The sequence below is a fragment of the Motacilla alba genome, chromosome 1 (genome assembly GCF_015832195.1).
Source record: "Motacilla alba alba isolate MOTALB_02 chromosome 1, Motacilla_alba_V1.0_pri, whole genome shotgun sequence".
In the NCBI taxonomy this organism is placed as follows: domain Eukaryota; kingdom Metazoa; phylum Chordata; class Aves; order Passeriformes; family Motacillidae; genus Motacilla; species Motacilla alba.
The window spans coordinates 47,209,455-47,234,063 of record NC_052016.1 but is presented as its reverse complement, the minus strand read 5'-3'; the positions used below and the strand labels follow the sequence as shown (position 1 = coordinate 47,234,063).

General features: G+C 39.3%; 1 long non-coding RNA gene across 2 annotated transcripts in view; it reads right to left on the bottom strand.

Annotated features, from left to right (window-relative positions):
• Positions 1 to 640: 640 nt before the first annotated feature.
• The window catches only part of LOC119710180, a 68,412-nt gene continuing 44,443 nt past the window's right edge, over positions 641 to 24,609 (bottom strand). For both annotated transcript variants that reach the window (XR_005259510.1, XR_005259513.1), the window contains exon 3: positions 641 to 952. This is a non-coding gene — a long non-coding RNA (uncharacterized LOC119710180). The remainder of the gene's footprint in view (positions 953 to 24,609) is intronic.

Below are 24,609 nucleotides of genomic sequence, written 5' to 3'. Positions count from 1 at the left end.
TATCCATGCAGAAAAAAAATATATTTTCATATCTGCTGTGTTAGTGATATTTTTCCTTTGAAAAGAAAATCCTTACCTAAAAAGAAATAGTTAACAACAGCAAGGGGGAAAAGGTGGTTGTTTTGGTAGTTGTTTCTGGTTTTGTATGCGACACATGGTAAAACTGCAAGACAACAAAGAACTGAGTTGACAGCCAAATGCGTTCTGAGCACATTCTGGAGTCTAAAGTGAAGAGGATAGCATAAAAATTAATGGTTTTTTTCAGAGGTAAAGGTGAAAGGCAGAAAGTAACCTGGTGGAGAAGTTTGAGATCAGCTTTGTTGCCAAAGCTTTCCCATGAAAGAGACCAGGCGTACAGAGGTCTGGATTGACCCTATGGATGTCACAGGAAAAAAGAACCCTTTGAGGAAAAAAGGAAGACATGCGGCATCTACCTCAACAATATAAATAATCTTCAGACACAAACTCCTCTCACTTGAGGCTTCCTTGAGGATTATGTTTCAATTGGGTCCCTTTAAATCTTCCCCCTCAGAATATTCTGTGATTTCTACCCCCTCCCCCCAAAAAAAATGCAGTGCCACCCAAGCAGATGATGAATGAAGTAGATAGAAGCAGGAGGACCCAATGGGTCCTACATTTCCAGACATGCATGTCCCCCAGTGAGCCCCAGGTCAGACTGCATCTTCTTCCTTTTGATTGTCATTTCAGTATTTCATCATCATTTTCCCCTCCATCTTCCCTTACTTACAGCCTGGAAAAGTACAATTTTTGTGGGGTCTTCCCCCCGTGTTTTCTTACACGTTGATACAATCCTATTGTTCACTTTATTCCTTCTTCATCCCATCAGAGGTTTCCAGAATATTTCTGCTAGACACTCTTGGACTGCCTTGTGAAATGATCTTTGTTTCCAGACTGACAAAAGAAAACAGTGGTTCTGTGACTGCAGATTACACTGTAAAACAGAAAAGTTCATTAAACCCCATTTAGAAAACTCAGAAAAGTAGAGCACAAGCCTCTCCTTAGGTCTACAACAGCCCCAAGGATTTTATGATCCATTGAAAATGAAAACAAACCCTTTTGTTTGGAATATGGGATTTATGGTCTTTCCCCACTTACCTGAGGGGAAGTTTGTGTCAGAATACAAATCTGAGCCCATCTTTCCCTGAGACCCATCTCTCCCTGGACCAAGCTCTTTTAATGACTGATCCAAGGAAGAATTTTTCATACACATGGCTGTTGATTCCCCTGCCTTACCTGGGTTCAGCTGGATAAAAAAATGAAACATTTAACAGCACACAGGGCAATAATTTAGACGCAGCTGGGATTTCTTTTAAAACAGAACTATTTTTTTGTTAAACGTCACTTTGAAACCTTCAGTCCTTTCTTCTTTTTTTTTCCTATAAGTTTTACCTATCATATGCATTTTTAACTATCAGAAAATGCTGTGGTTTTTAGCATAGATAATTTAGGTAACATGAGACAGCTTTGTTTTAACCAAGCACCCACCCAGACTATTACATGAAACACCAGGTTTCAGACAAATCCAATTCAAAGTATGCAACTTTAAAAAAAAAATCCCAACAAAAATTGTCCTATTTTTAACAGTCATTTTCCCCTGTATTATTCAGGATATAATTCAATAAAATCTGTACAAAACCAAAATGTGATAACTAGGCTGATGTTGTTACAACAATTTTGTAACAACTAAGCTTACACTAACTATACTTAAACACAAACAATTTTCTGCTGGAAAACTACATTTTTAGGGCAGTTATAATTCTCTGGGCTTTCATTCAGAATAAATGTAAGGGACCATATCACAGTAAATCCCTGAATAAATAAGCACAACTAGCACTAAAATATGAATATTATTCAGTCTAGTTTCCTTTGATTTTGACATAAAAAAATTTGAAAGTCACAAAGTAGATCACATTTTTGTGTCACCTGATTGCATGTAATATAAATCTAGATGTAAGGTTGTATCATTTTTAATATATCAACTTAGAATGCTTTTTGGCTGCTGACACATCAGCTAGATTGCAATGATCAATAAAAGCAAAGAAAATGCTGAGATATTAGAATCTTTATAATTCCCCTAGTCAATTTTTCACACAGTACTTAGTACCCAAGTTTTATGTCTAAACTTGCCCAACTAAAAATGCAATTAATATGATAATGAAATGTCAAACAAGTCTTGAGCTAGAGATCTAGATATTTAAAGTATCTAATTTCATTAGGAAGCCATTTCTTAAAGATATAAGGAATGATCAGATGCTCTACTCATTTTCTGTCAGCATTCAAAGAGAAGTGTATTTGTTTAACTAGAATTTAACTTCCTCCTCATAAATCACTCTCCAAGAGCACTAACATCTCATTACCGATTTACACTTACACATTATATTATCCTGTAATGAAGATGAAGCCTATTAGAACAGACAGTTCACTGTGAGTTCAGATGTTGTAGAAAAACAGTGATGGATTGCATGGAAGGAGGGAAAAAAAAAAAACAACAAACTGGTTTGCAGATGTTAGGCTTGTTGATTCGGCATCCTGCAAGACCTGGGCAAATTTGTATCAGACAAATTCTCTAATACACCTCTGGTTTTGGCCTGGAACCTGCCTGGAATGCAAAATGTGTTAGAACTGTCACAGGTTGCCAGAGGGAAAATTGGCCTTTTTGTACATCAGAGTGGTAAATCAAATCAACATGACACATCTTTACGCCACTAGATACATGAAACACCTCAACAATTTTTATTTAATTATTATTATTTTAGACACTGGAGCAAAAAATAAAAGAATGAGGTAGTTTTGTTCAAAATAAGAAAGGTGCTGGTACAGCATGTAAACCCACAGTGCTCTGGTTTCCAGCACAGAATGCAGAAAGCATTTCACAGCACCTACGCAGCAACAATGAGGATTTAGCATTCTGACAAATACTGCAACAAAAACGTAAGTTCAGTAACATCAACAATGTAGAGAACATTTGACACATGCAGGAAATTGTAACCAGATACTTGAAGCTTACAGGAGCGCCTTCAGCCATTAGCAGTGAGAATGATAACATGACTGAAACATGGTTTCAATCCAAAGAAGATGAAACTATAGGAAATGGAGAGTCTCATAAGTATGAGGATGTGAGAACCTGTTTAGATGATCACCTTACAGCTGGAAATTATAGAAATTATTGAGCTGAGTTTGCTTTGCTTTGCATTGTCACCTGAGGCTGCAGCCAGGGTGGCACTGACGTGACCTAAATGCAAACATGCTCAGAATATTTCTGACAATTAAATGGACGTCTCATAGCCTCACATCTATTATTTTCTCTGGGTGTTCTCCAATACACTTTTCTTCGAATTCCTGCAAGCTAACATCATGGTTATAATCACTGAATCCTTTTAATGCCAAAGTCCCAAAACATTTCAGAGAAATAGCTGGTGAGGGATTATGATGTCTGAGCCTAGGGGCTTTGCTGCAGTTCTGTGTGCTGGTTTCATAACCTGTGATACTGGACTTTTTCCCTATTTTTTTTTTTAATAATCGTATCCAAGCAATCACAGGAGGTCATTTGATTCATTACCTACATTCTTCCAAGAAGAAGAATATTCAAAGTAGAGTCCCTAATTTTAGGCAATCACCTTCTGATATGTTAATAAGTCACTGGTGCATTTGTGGGATGGTGCAAGTCCTATATGATACATGAGAAAACGCATACCCTCTTAAAAAACTGACTGAAAACCACACAAACCCTCCCGTGTCCAAAAACAAGGGAATTATGCATAGCATAATGTCTTAGGTTAAAATCTTTTCATTGTAAATGCATAGATTATGATAGCAATGCTGAACACATAAAATTTCATCTAATTTTAGCGTCTAGAAACCAACGTGCATCTTATAAAATGGTCACTCTTCTTCTACTGGTTTTTTGCTAATAGTCATGACAGAACAGGAAGGTTTTGCTTTGCCTATCAAAATTGAGTTTGCATTTAGTGAGAAAAGTAATTCTTTTACTTGGAAGGTAATTTGATAACTACTAACTCACAAGAAATAGAAATATCTGAATAGCTTAAAATTTCTAAAGTAATTAGGATTCTTTCATTTTGAGAACTTATTCTTTGCCCCTAGCAAACAGAATTGAACTTTCATTCACTTTTCAGCTAATTAGAAATCATCACTGAGCTTCTTACTAATATGATGATCTTTCTTTTGGATTCTTTGTACATCCATCTTAATTAGCAGTGGCACAGAAAAGCACAGAAACATTTGACACTCCAACTAAGGAATTTTCAGCCCAGCTTGGTGGAAGACAGGCATTTCTCTAGCATATACTTTTCCAAGGAGGACAGATGTGGACATCCATTCTGGATACAGGTCTCCTATGATTTCCTGAATTCCTTGTTGTAGAAAACTGTTTGGCATTACAGAAATTGGCTGACTGACTGTGTTCTAGCATCTGCTCCCAATAGCGTTAATATCATGGAGATAGGGGGGAAAAAAGGTAAAAAGAAAAAGAAAAAAAAAAAAAGAAGAAAAAAAAGAAAAAAAAAATCCAGTCCTGATAATTGCACCTTGCTCCAGTTGTGTATGGATCAAAGAGGATAAACATGCAGGCTGTAACACCATTTGTTCACAGGCAGTGCAAACACTACTGATATGGCACTGTCTGATCTGCAGCATTCCATCTGCCAGCTGCAGGAACGAAAAAGGGAGAGGAATTAAGAATATTAATCAGGGCTTGAAGTGCAGCATGATTCATTATTCACATGAAGAAAGACCAAGATATATCAAAAGATAATGTATTTACTTAAAATAAAATAGAAGCAAGATTTCTTTAGTCCTGCATGCTTAATGCAGTACATTTTTTTTTCCCCTTGACTGCACTGAGCTTTTCCCCAGATCTCTTGCACTCACTTTGAATAGTCAAGCACTCAGCTCGATCTATCTCAGTCTAATTCAAGCTGCTGATTACTGATTACTTAGAAGCACTGAGTTAACATTAGAGTACAGCAGCTAGATTATTTCCCTGGTGATCTTCATTCTGGTATTTGATAATGTCATTTCATCCATTCCAATTAGACTTTTCTACTAAAAAAAAAAAAAAAAAAAAGAAAAAAAAAGAAGGAAAAATTTCTATTAGATACCTGGATAAATATACAAAGTATAACTGAGAATTAATCCTTGTTGAGAAATTGCTTGGGAATATTAGCAAAACCAATCTATATTTTTTTATAGAGAAAAATATCTTTTCTGTACAGCAGAGGTATTTCTAGAAAGAATATTAACTTCTGCTGAGGAGCTATCTCCCCATGGATAAGTGAAGAACAACATTGTAAAGATACTTAACATGCTTAAAGATGCAGATTGGTGCCCACGGGGATTTCCTAAATCCTTAATAGACCTATGTGCAAGCAGAAACCACAGTTCAAAATCTAAGGAAATAAAACATCTATTCAGAAATACACCCAAGAAAACCAGCCTCCTGTTTGTATGAAAACCTCAGAAAATAAAGAAATATTTTTTCTTGCTGCTGTCAGGCTATATGGCCTTCTTGCTTAGACTGGCACTTGGGACTCAACAGGCACCACCAAAGCAGGGCTCTTCTGCACTCACATCCCTAAGCTGGACAAAAGAAAGGTTCAGTGCTTTCTGTCCTGGCCAGCAGTTTGCCTCCAGATCAGCACCATCCCTTGTACATATCAGGGAATTGGAGGAAGTGTTCATCATGGATAACAAACCCAGGACACTCATGGAGGTTATTTGCTGCTCCTCAGAAAGCTGACCTCCAGAGAAAAGCTGCAATTTCCACAGCTAGGGAACCAAAAAGTAGCTCAAACTGACTAAGGTCAGTCGAGCTATTAAAGTTATTCCGCTTCAAAATTAAGATCAGATTCCTGAGTTGAAGGTCCACACTATTTTGATTCAGTCTCTTTCCAGAAATAATCAGGGCTCAAGATTTTAAAATATCAGGTATTAAAGGAAGTTTCAGTTTGGTGCATAAAAATGACAAAAATTATTTAATGCATTTTTTAAGGTCGGGATTTTTTGGCTCTTTTTTTCCCTGGATTTTAGGTCAAACAAGAGTTTGCACCTGTCAGGACAAATTAAGACAATGAGGTAAGTAATTTTCACATAAAGCTTTGAAGTAGGCAAAAAAAGAGCCTTTAGGAAACTAAAGAACCTCAGATGGAGGCCTTTAAAAAGATTAACCTATGAAAAGTGCTCACAAGCTCTGCAGTCGAAGCTTGACAACCCTGGGCTGCCTTTGAAAACCATCCAAACAGAGGCTTTAGATTATTTGGAATCATTTAAAGAAGGTCTGCATGCCATCTTTAGCAATAAAGTAAGAACCAGGGCACTTGGTTATATACTCTGTCATTAAAAGCTGGAGTATAACATTAAGCAGGTTGAAAGCAGATGGCACACTAAAATTGAATGTGTAGGTGAAAAAAAAAAAGAAAGTAGGGCTAACTGGAGAAAAGCACATAGAATTACAACCTTTTGTGAGCAGACAACATAGCAGTGGGAAAAAATACAGAGAGTACAGTATGCATTTATATGTGCTAGTTTCAAAAATGATCAGAGCTTTGGCAAGAATGCATGAAGTTTAACTCTACAAAATGCAAGGGACAGGCTGGATGACTGCCTCATTTGAGTTCTCCTTTTAGGAGGGGTTGAGCACCTGGATGGCCTGTTCTTTGCTCAAAGAAAGAGAAAACCTACATCAAAGCAACATTTCTCTTTTTTGTTGAAATACACATATAAGGGACAACTCTTTGGAAAAGTTCAATAAAGACTGAACAAGTTACAAACTTGATACAAAAAGTGTTCAGTGCTTCAGACTCTCTGAAAACAAAACATAGTTTTAACTTCTCTGGTCACATTTTGTTTGCTGCACTTCCCACCACTGCCTTTCTCATAGCCTCCAATACAGGTCTGCATTAACTCCTTCTTCAAGCACAGCAAAAGATCTCAGAAGTTAAATCACTGCCTGTTCTCAAAAAGAAGCTGTGTCCAAATCGTTAACATTCATCATCAGAAACTTCATCAGTCAGAAACTTCTGTCTCTAACACCAGCAATGTCCAGAGTTTAAATAGTTTAAAACTATAGGGCTGAGCATACCAGAGTAAAAATCCTGAGTGCATATTTAGAAAAAACTTCTGCTCTGAAATACTTAGGGGCCACCTCAGGGAAATGTCAATACCTGCACCACAGAGTAGTGTTCCTCTGGGGTTGAAGGGACAGGGCTGAGGCTGAGAAGATAGTTTTTGTTCATGCCACATGGTCTAGAACAAGTAATCCAGAACAGCTCATACTATCCAAAATCAGGAGGAGGCTGTCTGTCATGTAAATTTAGACATCACGTTCCTCAGTTTGGAAAGTCCCATGTGATACACAGAACCTCCCACAGTGAAATCTCCATTTCTATATCCATACATATGCACGTGGAGTAACATGGGCATAACGCTACAAGTGAAAGCAAAATACAGCTGAATTGCTGAGCACAGAATGATGGCAACAAACTCCTTTTTAGGAATTTAATCTTAGTAGGTCCTTATATTTTGAATGCCTTTATTTTCTTATTTCCCCACAACTGTTTTGGGTTTTCCTCTTAAAGAGGTTGCTGATGTACAAGAGGATACAGATCTAACAAGCTTCGACTAGAGAAGAATATCCTGACTCCCCAGCTGCAGACAGGCACCTTAATGGTAGTCTGAGATAGAAGGAATTTCTTATGCCACTATCAAGATCTTTTCTGTCAGTAGCTTTCATAGTGCTGTCAGATTACAGTCCCCCTCATTAACTGTCAGCCACTATCTGTTTTTCAGTGGAAGAGAGAAGGAAGGAATAGTAATCCTCCTATATACTCGATGGCCTGTAGGAGAAAAATGTCACTTAATGACATTTGTACAGCAGATAATACCAGACAAAATAAAGGGCAGGAATGTTTGGGGTTTTTTTTTTTTTTTCTTTTTTCTTTTTTTTCTTTTTTTTTCCTCCAGAACTCCTAGAAGAAATATTTGCTACTGTTCTCTCTGAAACTGGCTTTGCAGGTGACTTGAAGGTTTTACTTTAGAAATTACTCATAGATCACTGAAGGGATAAAAGAGTCCCTTTCGTGTCCTAAGCACACTAGAATATCTTCCTTTGCACTTTGTGACTGACAGCAGTTTTCTTTCATCCTCAGGCAATGGACAAATTAAAAGACAATCCTGGCCCTTGTGTCTTCCCTCCAATCACTGTGCACAGGCTTGCTCTCAGCTGTGTCAGACTTTGCCATTACTGCACCTCAGTTGCTTTTCTCTAGATGAAGTGGGGAGAAAAAGAATTGTCTAAAGGGTTTTGTCTTTCAGAGGATGTTTTACTTTCCTTCAAGAAAATTCTGAGTTTGCCAGCTGGCAAACTTTGCACTTAGTGTATCCTTCGCACCCCGGCAGAAGCACAAGATACCCCTGGCTCTTCGGGAGCAGGTGTTTTCTCCTTCAAGGTTTTATTTCCACCATGGAATTCTTGTGTTTCTCTGCCTCAGAAAATAACTAGAAATACAGAATTAAAATTTAAAGATAATTAAAGTGGAAGTAAATTGAATAGCCGCAACATCTTTAAAACAGTACACAGACAGCATTTATCATTGAATATTTCAGTGATCTTATCTTTTAGAATAGCTAAGAAGGCTTAGAGATTTCCACCTCCCCTCTCCACTCAGCATATGGACAGCCCTAATACTCATGAAAAAGACATGCAAAGGCCACAGCCAACATCATGGCTTTCTAAAATCTCCTTCACTGATTCTACCTAGCCTGGCAGTAGAGATAAGAGGACAGCTGGGAGGGATAAGAGCAGCAGCCAAAGTCTCAAGAGAAGTCACTATGTTCCTAAATCAGAGGATTCCAGTAAAAGATTCAAGGCATAAAGTTAGACAAACTATCATCTCCAGTGGCAAATCTATACTGCATCTTTCTTCATCATTCTTGCTAGAAAAGTAACTGGTAATGTGCCTGATATGGTCTGAAAAAGCCTTGCTATTTTGAACATGGAGTCCAGTTGTCATACACGTAGCAAGTTTTTGCTTTGTCTATATTCAAAGGCTTTGCAAAAACAGGTGTTGCTATATATCTTTACAAAACAGGCCTTAAATGTAAGCTGTTTAAGACAACAGTCTCTAGATAATATGAAATATATTTTTCTTCTCTTATTTTCTTAGCTCGGGCAGCATTTATTCTTCTTTTCCCTCAGCAGTGCTGTCTGAAGCATCTTGTTCATCTTTGTTTTGATGTCCATGTGAAATCTGCCCACGACATGCACGCTCCCAAATCACAGCAGAAATCACATGTGTTTGTGCAAGAGCAGGGAGAACATGAGCCACATCAGTGGCCTTTCTTATCATCAACTTCACTCACTTCCTTGCCTTTCATACAAGCACACAACCCTAGGCTATGTCATAGAAAGCCTAACTGTGGCTACCTAATAAACTAGGGGGTAAAAACCTGTCAGGACACTTTTAAAGGTTGCAGAAAATTTCACTAATTACTACAAAACTTTTATAGTAAGGGTGGAGGGGGCTTGTGGTGGTGGAACCCTACAAACCATAATATCTTCAGTCTTAGATTACGTAGGATTAATGGACCTCAAACTAAGAGGAAAAGAAAGGAAAAAAAGTCACATGGGATGTCCACCTTGTAGTTCACTACCTTTCACATTGCCCACGTGTTATATGGCAGTGTGCTCAAAAAAAGAGAAACAATGGGAAGTCCAACAGACAGTTAAGAACCACGGCTGTGATAGACAAAATAACCACCATACATGTTTAGAATTATTTCTAAATCTGTTGGTTCCATCACACTCCTGGTGTTGGACCAGCCTAAGTTCCATGGAGCTGTGAATGCAGGGATTAAAGACAGCCATGGAGTGGTTCATCCACAAAGGACCAAGCAAGCCCACTATGGTGCTTGTTCCTGGACCATAAAGGCAATAGCTGACCTGAGGATTTTGCCACAAGACTGACATCTGGCAGCTTGTCACCTGAAACAGACCTGACCTTGGAGTTAATCCAATACAGAAATATTTTCATGGTTTTCAAATAGTTCTGTATGTCTGTTTCTAAACATAGTAATCCCTTTTGTAATACTGCTGTAATATATTCCTGCCATGCTTATACATCCATACTTCTCTACGGTTGAAAGCAATTGCCCATTAACTGGCAAAGAACAAAGCATTACATTCCTTCTCCAACCAGTCTTTGAAAATAGTCCCATGGCTTTCTCTGAAACTTTATTCATAAGTTTCATGGGTACCATGAAGGAAGGGAGCACCTTTCTCACAGAGCAGCATGGGCCTGGGCAGGTAACACCATGTATCAGTTAAGAAGACAAGTTTTCCATTGACAAGTATTGGCCAGTGATGGGCAAAAGGCAAACTGGAGCCTTGTGGAAGCTGAAGGGCCTCCTCTGAGTTTGTAAGAGTTATCTGAGCCATCCTTTTTCTTCCCTTTAGCAGGAAAGAAAATATCATCTATTAATATACCCTCAGTAGTGTCACCCTGATTTTCTAAGACTTTTCTAAGCCTTCTGATGTTTGCATTCTTGTAACAAACTTTCTCACACACAGTTCTGTAAACAACTTATGTTTTGCATTCTTTCATGGAGGAGGAGAGAATTGATGGACTCTTGGTCTGTCCAGTGTCATTGGAGAGGTGGCACTGTCACCCTCCAATCCACTGTCACTTTTGGAAAACTATAAATGTTAGAGTCAGAAAATAAAGGCCCTCTTTTTGTTCACCTGGAGAGCAGCAGTGTCCGTGTTGTCTTTTCGTGTCGTATTACGACACAGTAGTGGCAAGACCAGACCCCAGTAATACATTCAGCCTGGAAGAGGCACTCACTTAGGCAGCATTCCTATACTTCAGCATGGGAAAAGATGCTCTGCACCATAAATAGACTCTTAATTGACATAAATGTACAGTCAGAAGGATTGTGAGGGAAAATTCCTTGAAATCCCTCCAATAAAGATACTACAGTGAGTTCATTATAGAAAAAACCAAATTCAGTCTTCATGCCTTGAGAAAATAGAAGCTTAGCACCTTTGACTACTGATAATCTTCAGGAAAAAAATCCGAAGACCTTAAAAAAATCTAGAATACATCAAACTCAGGAGCAATTCTGAGAGCACCAAAAGACAGACTTATTTGTCAGAGTAAGTTTTGCAACCTTTATAATTTAAACAGCAATTTTTTCCCATAGTAGCTGTAAGATTAACAAATCAGGGGCTCAAGATAAAATAGTATCTTGGAAAACAAGCTCTGTTCTTATTAAGAGTCAGCAATTATGACTATCACGTTATCCAAATTTAAAAATATCAGAGTAAACGTGTTACTTTAGCCTTTGAGAAGTCAAAAAAAAGGGCTATTGTAGAAATGTTAACAGATAGCAGCATCTACAAAAGCGGGAGTGCTGTAAATCAAATGACACATCATAAATCTAAGAAGACAATTTATAAAAGCCTTGCTAAAAATCAGTGTGTCATTCCTTACATTTCAATGTCACCATTACCCTGCAAATATGTAACACTTAGAGATAATATTTTCAGCAAGAAAAAAATTGTGGCCTCAGAATGTTACTAAGAAAAGATGACAGATTGGATAGAATTAGGTTAAGGGGAAAAATAAACTCTGGAGGGCAAAACCTATGCAAGCTTGTAATTAAAACATGCAAATCTCACAAATTGCACTAGGGCTGAACCCTCACTTCAGTGGTGCTGAATATCAGTGGTGCTACAACTGAATGTCGTGTTTTTGCCTTGGCCCAAAGAAGAGACTTCTCTCATTTTACACTTTAGTTTGGTTCCAGTAAGAGAAAATAGCATAGCCCTTGATTGAACCCACTTTGAGAGTGTGGATTTCAGAGAAACCTAGACTCTGTGCCACATGACTGATGGATTCCTCACTGTGTGCATCCCACCATACTGGTCTCTCCAAACTCAGAGTCCCTTTTAGATCTAAACTTCCACACTGATTTACTTATGTTGAAAGAGTTGCAGCGCTCTGGTTCAATTCTTCTGAACAAACATATAATGAGCAATGTTTTTCACAAACTTGATACAACTCCTGTGACCATCTGAAAACTGATTTACAATATCACAGATTGGGCAACGTAATCATGGTAGCTGAAGATAATAATTATTGTTGCCATCTGGACGCTTTGAGAAGTTTGCACTTCAGTTTCTACTGGAGTAGAGCTGGTACAAAAGCAGAGAACAACAAGAAGAAGTTAAATTTACATCAACAGAAGAATAGTTGCTAATTCGTAATCTACAAGTGGAAGCACTAACATTAGTTTAAATGCAATTTACACAGAAATATTCATGCAATTTTGTAGCTATTTTTCAGCTTGTCAAGCATATTGATGCAGCAGAATAGTTTCCTGATTATCAGTACTTTTACTTCCAACAGTACACATCTCATCCACTGAGAGCCAAAGGTTTGTTTTGATACCTTTTCCCTACCTCTACCAATCCGGTTATCCTTAAAGCCGACAGCGGCAGTGTGTATTTAGTGCATTTTCCTGCGTTGCTGCATTCACTGTGGTTTGCAGGATAGGTTGATAATATCGTAGGAAATGTTTAAACCACCTTTAGCACAGTGCTGCTCCCAGGCATAGCAGGGGAGGGCTCAGCTCTGCCCTGATGCGCAGCGCCGAGCAGCAGCCCCCTGCTATTAGTCACACGCTGCAGCACGGCTGAGCAGAGACAAGTGCTAGGGGATGACAGCTTTGGAAGCAGGGAGAGGTGGCCTCTTCTTTTGCTGTTATGTGGCTACCCCTACAGGCAAGGAAGTCACAATCTTCCCAAGACAGAGGTGCTTAGGGAGTGCATGGCACTCAGATATGTGAGCAGAGATACACCCAGGGCTCCTCAGAGCTGCAGCAAATGTCTCTGGGGCATCAAGCAAGAAAAGGAGTGAATTAGATTATGTAGGAAGATGGAGGTCAAGAGATAAGCCACAGCTATGGGGAGGGACTACGTTACAATCCCATTTTGAGGGAAATATTGTGTGAATATGATTTTTACCCCTGCCAACATATTTTAAAAATGTTACAGGAGAGAAAAAAAATGTATATGGAACACAGAGGATATGCTCTTGTTCCACAAAAACAGCAACCCAGTTTCTGTCACCTCACATTGATTTTATGACCATCAGTGCAGTGTCAATTTACTTAGGAGAACTGATCAAAGACCATAACTTCACAGAAACCAAAATGTTTTCGTGAAACAGCCTAATTCCCTGTTATTGCTGTTTATACCATGAGGGTTCACCAAAACAGTGAGTCGTCATTAACCCTCCAATTTATTTCAATTACTTTATCAAATGCAGCATAAATAATCCAATTAGTACATTCTGATTCAAGCAGGCCCACATAATGTTCTTAAAAAGAAAAGAAAATAGGAAGAATAGAGATATTTCTGCCTGAAAGTAGCCCACGTTCAGTGATTTTTCTAGGACGACAATTGCATTGCTATGAACTTTCTCAAGAAGGACATTGCAAAGTTTAACTTTCCTTAAACCAAAGTATTGTCCTGATGCACTCTCAAGTGAGAACATGCCTTCTCCCAGGTGCCTGCCAGAGTGGGCTTTGGACACTCCCACATTTTTGGGGCTCTCCTGTGGAGGGCCAGGAGTTGGACTTTGATGATTTCTGTGGGTCCCTTCCAACTCAGGATATTTTATGATTCTGTAATGTAGGTCCCCTCATGGATTCCTCTGTCCTGTTCAATATGTTAATTTTGCAGACAGTACCAGCAGTAGAAAGCTCTGCCAAAGGAGCAAGCAGGGAGCAAGCACTGTAATGGTTTGACCATGTCGGGCATAACCCATTTCTTTTGTAAGAAGAAACAGGTTCACACTCCAGTTCTTATTTCATTTCCACATCCTTATGACATCTAGATCACCTGTAAAGAAAGAGAGAAGAAACTTCTACCAGGGCAAGCAGTGGAGATACTGAGCCAGGCAAAGGCCAGTGGCTGCACCCCATTGTGGAGACAAGCCATGAATATTCCCCTGCAGCTCCCAAGCCAGGGGGTCTGAAGCATGTCCCAGGAGGTGCCACATGGGATGTCATAGGGTGTTCACTATGCAGAGGCTGTATAAAGGAGATTGTCTTTCAAGAATAATTATAGTGTTGGCCATGACGGAAAAGAAAAGAGATGGGCTAGTACTGAAGCAAAATTGGGATCCAACCTAAAAAGCCTAACGAACCTTGTTCAGCTGGAAGTGAGAGTTGCCCCCCAGCCACAACTCAGTGTAGACTGAGAAGGTTTTATTTCTTCACTCCTGATTTTTTAATGTGCAAATCAGATATTTGGCATCCCTAAGGGCTGCTCAGGCCATCCCTAGCTTTCCATACCCATGCAAGAAAGTCTGGCGAGGTTGTCCGAGGGGTGCAAAGTGACAGGCATAGTTTAGCTGTTCCTGGCACTGGGCACCTGCAGGCTCTGGGCACTGGTTTCTATAGCTGCAAGCCACTGTGGGGTTCTGGTTACCCAGCAATGGTAAAACAAGCTCCCTACCTTTGCCAGCAAAACTGCTCTGCCTCTGGTGGCTACTGACAAAAGCCATTAACACCTGACATGCTAATGTCCAATACTCACTTTTTAGATAGCTGTTTAACTTGCAGCATTTCAGAAGAGTTTGTCTACTTCACACTGCTCACTTGGAATCAGGATTTCATCTTATTTGAGTCAATGACAGTATTTTTACTCATAGCAGGGGGGCAGCGTTTCAGTCCAGCATTACGTCTGTCTCTAAGGAGTATCTCTTTGATAATTTATGATGAAAAACTTGCACCCCATTTACTGGAAGAGAGAGAGCTGGAAGCCTACAGAGCTATTGGACAGGGTTGCATCTTAATGTCCTTGATGCTGAGTATAGGTCTACCAGCACAGTGCAATGCAATGTGGAGCTGCCTGAAATAACTGAGCATCAGAACAAATATACTCGCCACCACAGAGATCTCTGCTTCGCCTAATTAACACTGCTGAGAAACAGGGCTGATTAACCTGGGCAGAGCGCCACAAAACCATGGCTATCCTGCTTCCAGCACTTCAGCAAACTCATTAGCGCTGTCCTGGGCATTGTTGCACAGAAATGAATTTGTGAATGAAGACCTGGAGAAGGAAAGCCATCTGATAAATGCTGCAGCTCTCGATGGCCCTGATTAGAGGGATGTGGGGGAGCACATCTGAACCACACCCTGCATGGAAGTTTTGCAAAATAGAAGGCTTGTTCCCCCTGCCTCCCCTGGCGTGAGAAGTCATCAGGATACTCCTGGGAATTATTTGTTGCAAAATGTAGATCCAGGTGCATGCTCCCTGTTCTTTCACATTAAGGAAAAAAAGATCATCCCCCATGACAGGGGTTTGGAACTACATGATCTTTAAGGTTCTTTCCAATCCCTAACCGAATATTTCCTGTATCACCAAAGGAAAAGCCTCCCTCTAATAGAGCACTTTTCCTTCCTAATGATGAACATGATCTAATAGTGATAGCTGACCTAAAAACAGAAAGAAAGAAATATTGTGTGGGCTCCCATTATAGCCACTGAAGTAGTTACGGTCCCGTTTCATGGAAGGAATATGTAGGTGATAATAACCTTACGAAAATGAAATGAAATGGTGCTGTCACTAATTCCATTTAATGCTCTAACAACATCCAAATTAGATGTGCTTATTAGTTCATAACATTGCTTGTTATAATTCTTAATCTCAGATAAATCTCTCCACAATGAGGAACTAATCTAATGAGCTAGTAAAAAAACAAAACTGTTTGGAAATAAATATTCTTAATGACAATCATGTGTGTGCCATGGTTGCAAACTGCCCAACACTCCTGCCCTTCTGCCGCTAGTTTTTTGTGGTATGTTCTCAGATTTCCCTATAAATACCATGCCATATCACTATTACTCTATTTTAAAGGAATTTTGGGGAAAATTAGCTTCTTTTGACATATTGCACTATCTCTTGTAGATTGTTGAAATGTTTTGAAATTTCAGCATGCTGTTATTCCAGAGTAGTTCACCTGGACATAATTCAGCGATGAAAGGAGATTTTAAAAAACAGTCATATATGAAGATTAATCTCTGCAGTTAAGCAATTCTGTCAACAAAATTAACACCTTTCTGTCACACTTTCCCTTGTATGAGCTCAGTTTGAGTGGGGGAAGAAGAAGGAAGGAATCAAACCATGATTCCACCAAAAAAAAGTGGATTTGATTTTCCCCACATTTTTGTCATATAGAAAAGAGTGCATTTAGAAAGAGAATGTTATGCTCAAGGAATGGTCCATTATATATAAAACAATAAATTAGTAGGAAGGCTACTGCTTCTGACAAATGAAACTCTTTAAAATTTTGTTGGAAAGGATTCATTCATAGCTCAGAAAGACAAAGCAGGAGGCTGCTGTTGTAATGTCCTCTGGCTAGTCTCCATCAGTATTGCCAAATGATTTATTCAGATCACTGACAGCATTGAATCTCTAATGATCCATGTAAGTGAGTTAAGATTAGTAGACCTAATAGATTTTAAAGAACAGAGAAAGCTTTCCATTGCACATACTCATCTCAAATCAGCTGTTTCATGCTTCTGGACCTATGTTTAGCTTTATAACCTTATATTTTGAACTAAAAAAAGGACTTATGTAAATTCTTCAGACTTTATCTGTTGGTGTCTCCACAGATCATGGTTTATTTAATTCTAAAGTCTAAGAAACTTTCTCTTTTCTGCTAACCATGCTTCTGAGCATAATGATCACTTGGTCCATCATGTTCAAACTGGATTACTGTATTTGAATCTGATCACAGTTCACTATCCCAGCTTGGCAGGAAACACCTGCCATCTTTCTTCATAGATGATGTCATGGCAATAACTTCAATGAATTTAGATTCTCTTTATTTCTGTGATCCTTTTATCAATATCAGATTAGTAAGGGCAACTGCAGGCCTGTGAATCGCCAGATTTATGTGCAGCTCCAGGAAAGTAAGATCGCAGAGTTCAAAACAAAGGTACAAAATGGCTGTGAATGGAGTCTTTTTGGGAAATAAAACACAAGACCTCCTGGATCCTACTGACATCCAAGGCTTCCAAAAGACAGTAGACAAGATAATGGAAAATAAATTGACCAAAGACTATTAAAGGTACTTATCACGGAGTCACAGAATTAATTGGGTTGGAGGGGACCTTAAAGATCATCCAGTTCCAACCCTCTTGCCATGGGCAGGGACGACTTCCAGTAGACCAGGCTGCTTAAAGCCCCATTCAAGCTGTTCTTGAACACTTCCAGGGATGGGGCCTCCACAAGTTCTCTAGGCAGCCTGTGCCAGTCTCTTACCACTTTCACAATAAAGATTTCTTTCCTGGAGTCTGATCTAAACCTACTCTCTTTCACTTTAAAGCCATTCCCCCTTGTGCTGCCACTATGTGCCCTTGTGAAAGGTCTCTCTTCAGATTTCTGGTAGGCTCCTTTAGGTACTGAAAGGCTGCTCTAAGGTCCCCCCAAGAGCCTTCTCTTCTGCAGGCTGAAAAGCCCCAACTCTTTCTGTCTTCATAGGAGATACTTATGTCATTTAGGTTTTTGAACCCCAGGAGGCCGTATGGCTGCAGGCATCTTACCCTCTTCTGTCACTGCTATTGACCACTGTCAAATACAGGATGAGCAGCCAGATTCACCTCTGATCTGACACAATGTTGACACCTCTGTGTCTTAACCTGGAAGAGAAAATGGCACAAATTTGGAATATGACTCCTTGAGGGAAAGCTGCAAAACCTCTTTCTTCCTTGAAGCCTTGCAGGAAGAGTGCCATGAACAGCTCCGCCTGCCTCAGCTCTCCTCTCCATCCCAGCTCTCCTCTCCATCCCAGCTCTCCTCTCCATCCCATGCTGCTTTCTTTCACTCCAAAGGCTTTCAAACAACCTGCATGAACTACAAAGCAAATCAACTACAAACTAGTTTTTAATGATGGCCATAATTTAAAAGAAGAACAAATCAAAACCCTGTCAGTAATATTACCTAAAAAGAGAGTAAAACAGATGAAATCACCTAGCATCTCCAGTTCAACTCGGGCTCTGTATTGATGTGCAGCAGGATAATATCCTTGAGTAGGCTTTGAATTGCTCATGACAGAGGTACATTTCTGTCAGTTGGTGCTGTTGTTCTTGTCACTTACCCTGTCTCCCTGTTCTCTCTGTGCAGCAAATTATGCCAGTCAATTGTCTGCCTCTTTCACAACAGTTTCTGTGTCTTCTTTCACACCGTGCAAAGACATTCTTAAACAACTTTCTGAAAAAAATTTTTGCATAATTTTCTGCACTTTAGGGACAAGATGTAGGAACCAAGGCACTTTTTTCTCCCTGTGTATCAGTTTATCAGGGCACAGATATAGTTCTGTCAAGCTTTATAGTAAGACTCAGAGAGTGGCCAGGAATAAAAAATGGAAAGAATAGAGATATCATTTGCATTAAGAGTATGGTTTTTGTTCTTTGTATTTCAACCTTTGTTCTGTCTCCATAGGTCATAAACAACCTAATGAAAACAGAACTGTCCTTATCGACCTGAATAGCAACTAGCAAAGTGAGCCATCACCTCTGACTGGGGTTTTTCTTGTCTTCACAGAACCCACTGAAGATCAGATTATATAAAAAAATTACAATCATGTCAACATCTATATGAATCTTAAACTGAAAATATTCCCACTTTTTACTATCCACCTAATTTACTGAAAAAAGCCACATCTGTTTTTCAGACTATTTTTTTTTCCTGTGGAATTGAAGCTAGGCATGTGTGTTTGATCAATGTGTTTGCATAACATTCTCAATATCACTGGAACCTACAGACTGACTTTTAATGCAATTCAGATTGACTTTTAATGCAATTCAACCACAGTTTGAAAGATAACTAAGTTTCTACAAATTTCATACAAATAAATGAATGGCCAGAAGCAGAGGAAAGATCCCATTCGTACCCCAGCCAAAGGAAAGATCACCAGCTTACAGACATGAAGGTATATACCTCGAACAGACCCCAAAGAGTAAAGGTTCAGATGAAGATGATCTTTTCTCTCCCTTCCCTTCATCTGCCAAAAGACATAAATCCAAAGGACACCAGGCATCATACTTCCATTACTTATAAAATTACTCTTCTGCCTTCTGCTTCAGTTAGCATTGCAAAGCCCAGCACTTAGCACCCAGAAGCAGGAGAAAGGATGGAAGAGATTTTGGCTCATGCTTCCCTGTACATATATAACATTAAAGCCTAAGGATGATCTACGAATGAGATATAACATAGATAGTCCACTGCAGTTACTCACATTATTTACTTGCCTGCTGTTTATGGAAATGGATCTCAGTTGCCCCCAACCTTCTAACTGCCCTGTAATGTGAGCACTAAATTGATGGTGATTACAGTTATGCATGTTGTTTATAGACTAAGCTGCTGGTATTAAAAAACACCTTTCTTCTTGTAAGGAGGTGAATGCATTAGGAGTTGCAGACACAGCCCTTTAGCTAGTTTCAGTTGAAGATTCCCAGTTTTATTTATTTAGGTATGAAAGCTTCAGTTTTCCACATATGAAAATCCTGCTAGCCATTACTCATATGAATATCACTTCTTTTTTTATTATTTGAATGACTCACAGGCAATCAGTAATCTGCACCAGAGCAAGGATTCTATATGGCCAGATTGTGCATTATTAATTTATGCAGAGTACAATTTACTCACAAAACTAGTCATGCTGATTTCAGGAGGACTACTCACAGGAGTAAAAGTTATTTTGCTTATGGAGTTCTAAATTGCTATCCCAGGAGTATCATGTTTCTGGAAGAAACTGTTAATCTTCATTTTTTTTCCTTGCTTTAGGCAGAAAACTGAACTGAGAGTGTAAGCTATCTTAATTAAATCTGATCTGAAGCTTTGCTTTTCTAGTTAGCTCATGCATTCTGATGTGTAAGCTATACCCTAATCACTCCTCAACATAGTCTTCTGACTGATGATATCTAAATATAACAATTAGTGCAGAAAGAAAAAAAATTAGTTCAGACTAGACAATATAAGAGAAAGATAAACTCCAGGTGGCACAGTTATTTTTGAAAGACAAAAACTGCATTCCTCACTGGGAGTCAATGCTCATAAATTAGAATTCTATTTAAAATGTGTCAGTGACATTTTCATATCTATTTATTTTAATGTCTATCAGCACTTAAAAATTAGTTGAGGTTGTATTGCTATTACAAAGGTTAAATGAAGAGATTATGAGTTGCACAGATGTTTATGGTTTGGGTTGATAGCTCTGGGACATCCCATTCTGGAGGCATTGTGTTCCAGTTCATTTTAACAGTAATTAGAAATACCCCGGTAACGAGGTTCTTGCTGCTGAAAACAACTTCATTAGTTTGGGTGATTCTATTGGTTTCCTTTAGGGTGAAGAATGAGTGTTAATAGTTGTAATTTAATAGGAAAATTACCGAAGCAATGAAGATTCCACTGAATCTTAAATGAGGCATTAGACAGACTTTTTTTTCCCAAATAATCAAACATAAAGGAAGAGCAGCAACCTTACAAATTATCATATGAATGGATTTACCCTAGACCAGATGAGCAATTTTGTTTAAACATTTTAGATATCACTTGAAGTTGTTAGGAGCCTATGCAGAAAATATCTATTAGCTTAAGAAATTCTGAGGACATTTAGCTGCCTGCTTGAGCATTTGTACACATTTTGACTCTGAACCAAAAGCCTGCCTGTCAGAAAGTCTGTGCTCTCTTTCAGAGAGCAAGAAGGGTTTTCTTCCCCTGGCAACATGATATTACTCAGCACAGAGAATCTTCTTTAAGGTATCAGCAGTTCTCACCAGGCAAAACTGCCCCAGTTATGCTGGATCCCTTCCTCTTAGGGGGATGATGGATTGATGGTAAACTTGCTAGGCTGCCTGAGCTGAGCTGCATAAAGTCACATCCTTGCTAGAGATTTCCTTTCTCTGCAACAGGAGATGTTGCCTACTCTCAGCCTAGGGAACATTTTCTTTCCTGGGTGGACATGTATTATTCAATTGGGTCTGGCTGAGGGGGAGTTCATTTTCCCCACAGCAGCGCCCACAGGGCTGTACTTTGCATTGGTACCTGAAAGGAGCTGATAACACCCCACTGATTTGGCTCCTGCTGAGCAGTACTGGCAAGGTATTGGGGCTGTCTCTCCAATATTCCCTCACCAGTAGGCTGGGGGGGGGCTGCAAATTCTTGGAAGGGGACACATCCAGGACAGCTGACCCCAACTGACCAAAGGGACATTCCATACCACATGATGTCTGCTGAGCAATTAATTAAGAGAAAGTGAGGAGGCTGTGGCATTCATTACTCTGATGTTTCTATCCTGGAGCAATTGCTACATGTACTGAAGGCCTGCTTCCTGGGAAGTGGCACAGCATCATCTGCTGATGGGAAGTAGAAAATAAATCTTCTGTTAACCTTTGCTTTGGCGTACAATCTTTGCTTTTGCTTTGTTACAATTTTTATCTTGACCCATAAGTTTTTTTTTAACATCTTATTTTCTCCCTGCCATTGCCCTGCTGAGGAGGGGAGTGATAGAATGCTTTGGTGGGTACCCATAGCCCAGCCAGGTCAACTCACCACATCCTAAATCACACCTAACCTAATCTCTGTTCTCCAGCTCCTACTGAAAATCAGTGTGATCTCAAACAGCTTTTCTGGAGGTCTTCTCTGACTCTCCTTCTTTCCTTTCCTCCCTCCTCTCTAGTCTCTCCCCTTCTTCAGCTCCTCAGAGATCTCTAAGGCCTCTCTGATGGAATGCTGGTCTCCTTAAGAAGAGCTGAACAGAATGAGGGTGCTCTGTGAAGATGCTGTCTGTGACCTGCTGAGTAGCTAATTCAGGGTTCCAGCCAGAGAAAAACATCTTCCTTGATAAGGTAATCCAAAGCCACAAAAGCAAACACTCTCTCTGAAGAGATTATCCACTATATCACAGTCAAGGTCAGGGCAGAGGATAAGCACATGCCCAGTAGGAAGTTGGCTACCAGAGGTCAATGGAAGCAACAACCTCTCATCAAAACAAGAAAGAGCAACTGCTCAGGTTTCACAACAGCTTTGCCTCTCTTTCTACCCTCCTGCACTAAGTCCCTGGCAGAGCAGCTCCCTTGCCCAATGCAAAGTTGTATTTCCTTTACTAGAAATGGCAGCTCCTTATCTACTGAATGAAGCCTGTGTCTGCCTTTCTGATCCTGAGAAATTAAAAAAGATGTGGTTCTGGGAGGAGGAGGGAAACATCTTTGGAAGAAAAGTGCTATTAATATCTCCAGCAGAGTTTAGAAGACTTCAAGAAGGTTTGAAGACCACTTACTTACGCATCTGAACACGAGGAGAGGAGAGGAGAGGAGAGGAGAGGAGAGGAGAGGAGAGGAGAGGAGAGGAGAGGAGAGGAGAGGAGAGGAGAGGAGAGGAGAGGAGAGGAGAGGAGAGGAGAGGAGAGGAGAGGAGAGGAGAGGAGAGGAGAGGAGAGGAGAGGAGAGGAGAGGAGAGGAGAGGAGAGGAGAGGAGAGGAGAGGAGAGGAGAGGAGAGGAGAGGAGAGAGGAGAGGAGAGTTTTATTTCTGACAATAAATGCCTCTACTGCAGCACTTGATGTTTTCATTATGTGAAGCCCTTGATGTTTTCAAGAGCTTTCCAATGATAGCAGATGTGACTGAAATTGTGTTAAAGTGCACTTCATAAAGAATGACATATACAAAAAATATTTTTAAAAGAAAAAGTATAAAAAACCTGTAAATATAAAAGGAAATCAGGTGGAAAACAGCCCCTGAGTAGAGACTATGAACACAAATTCAGATAAAATATTTATAGACACCAGTAAGAACTACCATGTGATGCAGTAAGAATTTCAGAAGGGACATATGAGGGTCAAGAGTATCCTGAGACTACAGACATCAGAAGTAATTCAAAATAAACTCAGAAAGACACTTGAGTTAGAAAGTCACAGAGCTCAATTCAGAGCTTTCCCTGCTATAAAACAGCCAAAGGCCAGCCCTGCAAAAGGGGGATGTAGCATAGTGGTTACAACACTTTTCAAGAGTTAATGAGTGTAAGATATCCACAGAACGAACAAAGAGGATGATAACCAGTAAAAATGTATTAATAATGCATTTCTGTTTTCTCCTGATAGAGTTAAATTGGTTAAAAGCATGAAAGAAAAGACAAAGCCAAAAACTATCACATCTTTGTCACAAACTAAATAATGGGAGAAAAAGCAGTTTACCTTGATGGATTTGATTCAAAGAGTCATTGAGAAGATGGCTAAAACATATTGGCAAAATTTTCTCACACAGCCTTTGCTAATATTTCTTCTCTTTAACAGATAAAAAGCAAGCAGCATAAAACTAGAAAACAAATGAAAAATAAAATATTTCTGTTGCTACTATTGAACATTCTTCAAAGATCATAAGATATTCAACTCTACTCATTGGTTATTTTGTTTATTGCAAAGAAAAGCTATATAGTAAATGCTTTTCTGACCTGGGAGTGATTCAGTCGTATGCAATCATGTTTGAAATTAAGATATCTTATTGTGATGATTGTAGTCTAATGGTGCTGCTTATTCTGACAATATTATTAAGTACTGGTAGAATTTGTACCTCTGGACTTCTATTCATTAAACAGACTTCCAGAGCACTTCTTCTGTGAAAGCAGGAAGAAAAAGATCAACTCAGTTTTCAACACTGAGAAATTAATTTAAGAAAGAAATCCAAGAAGTGGTCTCAAATTAAGCTTAATTAAAGTTTCCATAAAGAAGCTTTTTGCCACCTATAAATAACACATCTAGGGAGAATGAAGTATATGGATATTATCTTTGATCTTTATTGAAATCAAGCAAGTAAAACCAGATGTGTGCATTACTCTCCTTGGAAAATCCTTCTAACTTAGACAAGATAAATTCAATAATTCATGTCCAGCATCAGGAAAGGGAAGAAAGAAATTAGTCTTCTAATATTGAAATGCAGACCAGCCCGATAAGCAGAGAACAAGAATTTACTGGACATACACTTATTCTCCCAGCACAAGTGATCTCTGAAAATCGTAAAGGGCCTGAAGAGACCAGAAAAGCAGACAGCATTCAGCTGAGGGTAAAGCTCTAAGAACAAAACACCTGGTGAAGCTTCCAGGTTATGTAAAAATAAGAGCTTTCTCTGTTAGGCAGCTCCTAAGTGGAAAAGAAAAAGATCTCTCTCTTTTCTTTCCTCCTTCCCCAGCTGAAGTATCTGGGTTTGGCAGCAGAACCCTTGGAGTTACACAGAAACAACGCAAACAAGGCCCAGGAAAAAGAGAGGGTATCTCATATATGGTACCCTCAGCATTGATCAATCTCAATTTCCCTCAAGCCCACCATATTCCATGAATGCTTCATACCCAAGTTTTTGATCTCTGTTTTGAGGATTTACTGAAGGCAAAAGATAGGGTCCCATCAAATTTCCGGCACAGATCGGAACAAACTTGCTGACTGCATGACTTATTCATTTCCTACAATGAACCACTTCAGTGTCCTCCTATATATTTCCACACTAAAAA